The 8,232-nt window shown below is 41.8% G+C and overlaps 1 long non-coding RNA gene across 1 annotated transcript; it reads left to right on the forward strand.

The window, feature by feature from the left end:
• Positions 1-1,310: 1,310 nt before the first annotated feature.
• LOC134732030 (uncharacterized) lies at positions 1,311-4,943 on the forward strand. The gene is made up of 2 exons (XR_010114885.1): positions 1,311-2,226; positions 2,555-4,943. It is a non-coding gene; the product is annotated as an uncharacterized lncRNA (long non-coding RNA).
• Positions 4,944-8,232: the final 3,289 nt, after the last annotated feature.

Raw genomic sequence — 8,232 nt, forward strand, 5'->3', positions numbered from 1 at the left:
AATGTATTTAAATATTATATACTACTCTTTAAACAGATAGACAGCAGAAAAATCACTGTGTTCACTATCAAATTACCCTAAAACATAGCAACTTAAAACAACAAACGTTTTTTATCTCACACAGTTTCTGAATTAGGAAGTAAGGAATCTGGAAGTAGCTTAGCTAAAATTCTAAATTATTTTTGGTAAAATTATGCCACTTAGAAAGGTAAGTCTATAGATTAGGGTTATAGTGGAATAAACATTAGCTCATTAGCAGGAACCCTGCAGAATTATAGTGGGGAACTTTTTATAAGAATACTGGGATTTGATATATTTGATAAGAATAGTGTATTTGACAGATATCTTAGAACAAAAAGTGAGCAAAGTCCAATTGTCTGCTTTCTTTGGGGAGGGGAATGAAGAGGCTTCCAAAAGAAGTAACTGGAGACATCAGGGATAGTCTTTTTAAAAACTTCAGATAGCTTTCAAGAGTAGATACTGAAACATACATGACCCTTAAGCTTTCCTCACTTTTTGTGAACAGCCTTAAGCCAGAAATAGGGCTTAACACTGCCTTCCCCATGCAAACACTGAAATTGGGAATAGCCCTATGGCCAGATCTTTAACACCTAACTGAAATTTTTGAAAGAGGCCTAGACGCTGGGCACGGTGGCTCACGCCTGTAATCCCAGCACTTTGGGAGGCTGAGGTGGGTGGAACACCTGAGGTCCAGTCTGAGACCAGCCTGACCAACATGGAGAAACCTTGTTTCTACTAAAAATACAAAATTAGCCAGACATGGTGGTGCATGCCTGTGATCCCAGCTACTCGGGAGGCTGAGGCAGGAGAGTCGCTTGAACCTGGGAGGTGGAGGTTGCAGTGAGCCGAGATCAAGCCATTGCACTCCAGCCTTGGCAACAAAAGTGAAACTCCGTCTAAAAACAAACAAAAAAGGGCCTAGAGCCCTCAGACCTAGAATAAACTTATGCCTTTACAGATAAAAACTAATAAAAGCATCCAGGGAAAGAAGACCCTTGATAAAGAAGTGTGTAAATACTATAAACAGAAAATATATTGGAAAAACAATTGTGCTAGTTAACAAACTGAAGGGGGGGAAATAGTCAGTGAAAAATAAAGTTGCTCTAAGGGGGACTCAAGTACCCAATTAACCACTTTACTTTTTTTTTTTTTTTTTCTGAGACGGAGTCTCGCTCTGTCGCCCAGGCTGGAGTGCAGTGGCACGATCTCGGCTCACTGCAAGCTCCGCTTCCCGGGTTCACGCCATTCTCCTGCCTCAGCCTCCCAAGTAGGTGAGACTACAGGTGCCTGCCACCACACCCAGCTAATTTTTTGTATTTTTAGTAGAGATGAGGTTTCACTGTGTTAGCCAGGATGGTCTCAATCTCCTGACCTTGTGATCCGCCCACCTCGGCCTCCCAAAGTGCTGGGATTACAGGTGTGAGCCACTGCGCCCGGCCGCTTTACTCTTAAGTTCGTGAGAAAAATTTATGTAAATGTTACAGAACAGTCTTGAAAATGTTTTTTTGATGATGAGTATTAGAATACCTCCCTTTAACTCTGGCGCTATGATATCACATCTCCCAGAAGGTCAACAAACCACTCAGGTGGTGGGATCTATTGTGTAAATGAATCTGCCAGATGAACTGCTCCACTAAACACCTCTTCTTTGAGATCCATAGGGACTTCCCTATTAAAACACAGGCCAAGGCTAGTTTGAAAATGTACTGGTATCCTTGTGCCTAAATCAAACTCAAATTGAAGGTCTCCATGATGTCCTGTACTGGCCTCCTTATGGACTGAAAGTTCTACTGATATACACAGTGTAGCGGAGGAAAAACTTTTCTTCAACCCTCGTTGGTTTAGTAACTGGGGCCCTGCAAATTAAACTGACCAAAAACAGGCTAGCAGGATAAATAGTTGTGTATGCACCCAGAGGCATCCACAGAAACAAAATGAAGACAAAGAAACAGTTAGACTTGGAGGCTTTATATACCATTTTAACAAACAGCAGTATAAAGAAGTGGGAAGACAAAGGAAAGGGAGTTGGGCCTTGTAGGGGTGGTAAGTTGTGGATTTTCCTGGTATGAAAGAGTGAAGGGAGGACATTTTCTTAAACAAAAATGTATGCCCTGCTTTTAAGCAAGTAGGGGGAGGGCACAGAGCTTTTCTGTGCCTGCTATTTCTTGATTGCCTTCAGCTTAAAATAATTCTTATGTCAAAGAGGTAAATTTTGGGCCGGGCGCGGTGGCTCACGCTTGTAATCCCAGCACTTTGGGAGGCCGAGGCGGGCGGATCACGAGGTCAGGAGATCGAGACCACGGTGAAACCCCGTCTCTACTAAAAAAAATACAAAAAAAAAATTAGCCGGGCGTCGTGGCAGGCGCCTGTAGTCCCAGCTACTCAGAGAGGCTGAGGCAGGAGAATGGCGTGAACCCAGGAGGCGGAGCTTGCAGTGAGCCGAGATCGCGCCACTGCACTCCAGCCTGGGCGACAGAGCGAGACTCCGTCTCAAAAAAAAAAAAAAAAAAAAAAAAAAAAAAAAAAAAAAGAGGTAAATTTTGGGGTGGCATACTCTGATCAGTAGAATTCAGTAGAATTTTTAGGGCTGAATCTATCAAGGTTATGTTTACACGTTCAAAACATATTCAAGCTTGCACAATAACTTCTGAAAACAGTAGATAAAGAACTAAAATCAATAGTTGAAAGCCTAATTTAAAAGAAAGATTCTCCGGCTGGGCGTGGTGGTTCACGACTGTAATCCCAGCACTTTGGTAGGCCGAGGCAGGCAGATCACCTGAGGTCGGGAGATTGAGACCAGTGTGACAAACATGGAGAAATCCCATCTCTACTAAAAAATACAAAAAAATTAGCCGGGCTTGGTGGTGCATGCCTATAATCCCAACTATGCAGGAGGCTGAGGCAGGAGAATCGCTTGAACCTGGGAGGCAGAGGTTGCAGTGAGCTGGGATTGTGCCATTGCAATCCAGCCTGGGCAACAAGAGTGAAACTCCGTCTTGAAAAAAAAAAAAAAAAAGACTCACCATAACTTTTACTGGTCCTTATGTCAAATAACACAATCTGCAATGATATATATTAGTTTAGGACCTCAGGGTCATAAAAAAAAACTGCCATTCCCGAACTTTCTGTGTACTAAGCTCTAATACTATTTTCTTGTGGGGTTGCATATTCTGGACTTAGAAATCTATGCTATGCCCTCTTTAGTGGTTCCTTAAGGTAGACTGAAATAGTTAATCCTGCTTACTTTTTCCTGGTAAAGTCAACAATATGCTTTGACAGTTATGCTTTAGTGATTTACCTTTTTTTCACAGGCTCATGATTAGGACCTTGTGAACCTTAAATTTCCTTGAAACTCTACTTGTATCCGATATGTAGATGACCTCTTGTTATATTCTAAAAATGAATTGAGCTCTCTTAGTCATTTATGTTCTTACAGTTTTAACTCAGAAAGGACTTAAAGTTAGAAGGAAAGTCATAATTTTCTCAAAACAGATTGTGTAACTTAGATCAAGATTTATTCAAGAGTAAATACCCCACTTAGGACAGAGGAAAAGCCATTCAACAGTTTTCCAGGCCAAAGCTACACACCATGATATACACTTGTAGTCCTAGCTTCTCAGGAGGCTGAGGCAGGAGCAGGAGGATCTCCTGAGCCCAGGAATTTCAGCCTGTCTAGGATTGCTCCAGTGAATAGCAACTGTACTCCAGCCTGGGCAAAAAACCAAGATCCCATCTCTAAAACAAAAACAAACACAAACAAACGAACTTTCCTGGGCCAGTTATTCAGAGTCAATTAAGAGGATTCCAACTGTCCTAGAATCATCATGACTCTATCTGATTTAAACAAGTTTTAAGTAATCAAAACTCTTCCTTGGGAGCCTAAATATGAGCCAGCATTTTATGATTTAAAATGAGATTTTTAACATCTTCATATGCTGAGTCATCTTAAGTATTTTAAACTGTTTTACCTATTTGCATATAAGCAATGATGGACAAGCCCTTAGTGTTCTGACTCAGCTTTATAGCATTTATCAGAGACTTGCTACAGCTTTCCTCTTGACCCAATGGCAAAAGTGCACCTTCCTTGTCTCAGGGCAATAGCAACTCAGCTAAATTAGTGAAGGCTACTGTTAACTCACTCGTAGGGTCTCCCTTAGACTCAATGGACCCTCATCATGTACAGTATGTTGCATGCTAACAATTCACTATCTTTCTTTCTTTTTTTACTTTATTCAATCTGTAGAGACTGTCAAAATTTTCCAATGCCAACTGTATTGCAAATCATCACCACCGGGTATTGGGAAATTTTCAATTAGCAATAATCACACCTCAGAAAAACCTCACTGGCTGCATGAAACTGAAAATGCACTTAACGGGTATGCTTACTATTCATGAAATTTTATTACTTTCTCACTTACATGTTTCCTTCCCTGGTAGTACCATAATATATGTACTGTTGCTTTCCTTCTTTTACCGGAAGAAGGGGTAAATCATGACTGCCTAACCTCTGGCCAAGAACAGTCCATGCCCTAAACGAATAGATTAGAAACTCTTCCAGAAAATTGGGAGTTAGCCTTGTTCATTCATGGCGATACTGTTTGGATTTGTGTTCCTGCCCAAATCTCATGTCAAATTGTGATCCTCAGTGTTGAAGGAGGGGCCTGAAGGGAGGTGACTGGATCATGGGGGCAGATTTTTCCCTTGCTGTTCTCATGATAGTGAATTCTCATGAGATCTGGCTGTTTAAAAGTGTGTAGCACCTTTCCCTTTGCTCTCTTCCTTCTGTTGTAGCCATGTAGGATGTGCCTGCTTCTACTTCAGCTTCTGCCATAATTGGGAATTTCCTGAGGCCTCCCTAGCCATGCTTCCTGTACAGCCTGCAGAACCCATGAGCCAATTAAACCTCTTTTCTTTATGAATTACCCAGTCTCAGGTAGTTCTTTATAACAATGCAAGAATGGACTAATACAGAAAATTGGTACCAGGAGTGAGGCACTGCTGTAAATATACCTGAAAATGTGGAAGCAGCTTTGGAACTGGGTAATGGGCAGAGGTTAGAACAGTTTGGAGGGCTCAGAAGAAGACGGGAAGGTGAGGGCAAGTTTGGAACTTCCTAGAGACTTGTTAAATGGTTGTGACCAAAATGCTGATAGTGATATGGACAGTGACGTCCAGGCTGAGCAGGTCTCAGATGGAAATGAGGAACTTATTGGGAAATGGAGTAAAGGTAACTCTTGCTATGCTTTAGCAAAGAGATGGCAGCATTGTGCCCCTGCTCTAGGGATCTGTGGAACTTAGAACTTGAGAGTGATGATTTAGAAAAAATGGCAGATGAAATTTCTAAGTGCAGCTTGCTCTTCAGTGAACACCAGTAAATAAGTATTCAGACAGTTACAGCTGAACAGGGTGGGGAGCAGCTCCTCCAAGGGAGTGCTGCTTTAAGATCTGTCTGCCAAGTATTTACTGAGAAGGCTCGTTAAACTACAATTTAGACAAACAAGAAACATCCACCAGGTGGCTATTTGGGGTCGGGTCATGAGGTGCATATGGCCTTGCTTATTACATCCGAAAGCACTCAATCCACATTCTTAGGAGGCTGTGTTCAGCACTCCTTATCACACATCCTGTTCCTTGTCTTGTTTTCAGGGTCAAGGAGTTACAGTCTCATGCACAAACAACATACACACAGTGCCTCAGTATTTTTCCATGCTTCGATCTCAAATGCCTTGTACATAAGCTTGAATGTATTGTCGTACACCCCCCCATATCGCCCCTTTTTTTGTTTAAGATAAACTTTAAGAGTTCGATGAGCTTGTTCAACAATGGCCTGACCAGTTGAGTTATAAGGAATACCAGTTTTGTGCTGTATGTGCCAAAGTTGCAATGCATATGCAAATCGAGCGCTAAGACAGCAAGGACCATTATCAGTTTTTATAGTTTTTGGAAGGCCTAAGGTCATAATAGATTTTAAAAGATGAACAATTGCATCTTTAGTTTTTTCTCCAGTCTGGGGAGTAGCATGTTTCAGGCCCATATAAGTATCCACAGAAACGTGGAGAAATTTAAAGCGTTCAAAGGGTGGATGCTGAGTAATATCAGTTTACCAGACAGCATTAGGTACCAGACCTCGTGGGTTGGCACCAAGTTCCAATGAAAAAGGGGAGAGAGAATGCCCTTGGCAATCAGGACAAGTTTTAATAATCACGCGAGCTTGAGCAAGCGTTAAATGAAACTGTCGTTTAAGACTGCGGGCGTTCTGATGAAAAAAGGAATGATCAGCTTGAGCTCACAAAACAGCAAGAGAGTCTGAAAACCACATCTGTGGTTGTACCAGAGCATCAACTCGAACATTCTCTTCTGACAGGGACCAGGTAGCCCAGAATGAGAGCGAATATGTGTGATATAAAGAGGGTGATGACAGGCACAGAGGAGCTCCTGCACTGTGAGAAATAGGGTTAGTAGGGGTTCATTAGTAATGCCTTTCAGATGTGCGAGATCTAAATGAGTAATACTATACACCGCATAAGAGGAATCACTAATTATATTTATGTCTTGGTGAGGAAAAGTTTGTAAGGCCAGTATTAGGGCACCTAACTTTGCCTGCTGCATAGTTTTGAAATGTTCCTGGATTTTGTGCTGCCAGTTTTGATGGCATCTTGCACACTATACCTGCCTTTTTCGTTTTTCCTGAATCATCTGTAAAGACAGTAGTGGCGTGAGGCAAGGGCTCAGAAACAACAATAGATGCAAATTTTTAACAGGTACAGTTTGTAAAAAGTTCAGGAACTTAGAGGCTGGTAAATGGAAACTGATATTACCAACAAAGTCGGCCATTGCAACTTGCCAATCAAGATCACAAGCTAAGAGATATGAAATTGTTCCTTGCTTAAAGGTAAGTAAAGAGTAGCAGGGTCATATCCTGACAATTGGATGGCATCCCTTTATGAGAAGAGAAGCTATTAAATCTGTGGTCTTTCGTATGTGTTTAGAGGGGTTATGAGACAGGTAAAGCCACTCCAAAGGAGAGACATCTGTTCCAACTTGCCAAAGCATCCTTGTAGGGCTATGAGAGGTAGTAAAGATAAAAAGATCTAGAGGTCTGTCAGGATCTAAACACGAGATGCACCATTGGGCCAAGGCTTGCTCCACAGTGTTAAGGTCTGACTGTGCTAGTGGAGAGAGGTCTCGCAGCAAATTTAAAGCAGGGTCACCTTTCGGGGTGACAAAAGATTAGTCAAGGAATTTGCAGGAATGCCTAAATAGGGACATATCCAATTAATCTGTCTGAAGACTTGCTGTAATGTATTAAGGGTTAAGTACTGTGAAAGAATTGTTTTTGTAAGTTGTGGCCTAAGGGTAGTAGATAAAATAAGACTTCCTAGATAGAGCCACAGAGACGTCAGCTGGACTTTTTTGTGTGTGTAATAACAAGACCATACTATGACATATGCTATATTACCATTGTGTAAAGTTGATGCAGTAATGACTGGTATTGAGCAGCTACCAAAATATCATCCATAAAGTGGAAGATTTTTGCCTGGGGAAAGGATTGATGCACAGAAAGTAAGGCTTCAAGTACGTAAAGCTGATATGTAGTGGGCTATTTATCATCTCTTGGGGTAGAACTCTCCATTGAAAACGTTGAACTGGTTGCTGATTGTTATAAGTGGGAATGGTAAAAGCAAATTTTTCTCGATCCTCAGGATGCAAGGGTATGGTAAAAAAACAATTTCTTAGATTAATGATAATAAGAAGCCAGTCTTTGGGGATCATAACCGGAGAAGGCAATCTTGGTTGCAAAGGTCCCATAGGAAGCATCACAGCATTAATAGCACGGAGGTCATGCAATAACCTCCATTTTCCTGAACTGTTTGGAATAGTAAAAATAGGAGTGTTCCAGGGACTAGCAGGAGGCTCAATGTGGCTAGCATGTTGTTCTTGTACTAGACGTTGAATATGTTCCAATTTTTCCTTCTTAATGGGGCACTGCTCCACCCATACTGGGCTAGTAGTTTTCCTCTTAATTTTGATAATTTTCAAAAGAGCAGTGGCCCCTACCAAAAAGGTGGCAGGACAGAGAGGTCATAGATTCCAGTTGAAATCAGCTGGACTGCATCTTGCTCTTTAAGCACCATGACTGTTACGACTGCGAGGTCCAGCCCTGCGCTGCTGGAGGTGGCGGAAGAGAGGTCATGGATGCTATTTCTGGTC

This window comes from Symphalangus syndactylus, chromosome 13, assembly GCF_028878055.3.
Source record: "Symphalangus syndactylus isolate Jambi chromosome 13, NHGRI_mSymSyn1-v2.1_pri, whole genome shotgun sequence".
Taxonomy (NCBI): Eukaryota; Metazoa; Chordata; class Mammalia; order Primates; family Hylobatidae; genus Symphalangus; species Symphalangus syndactylus.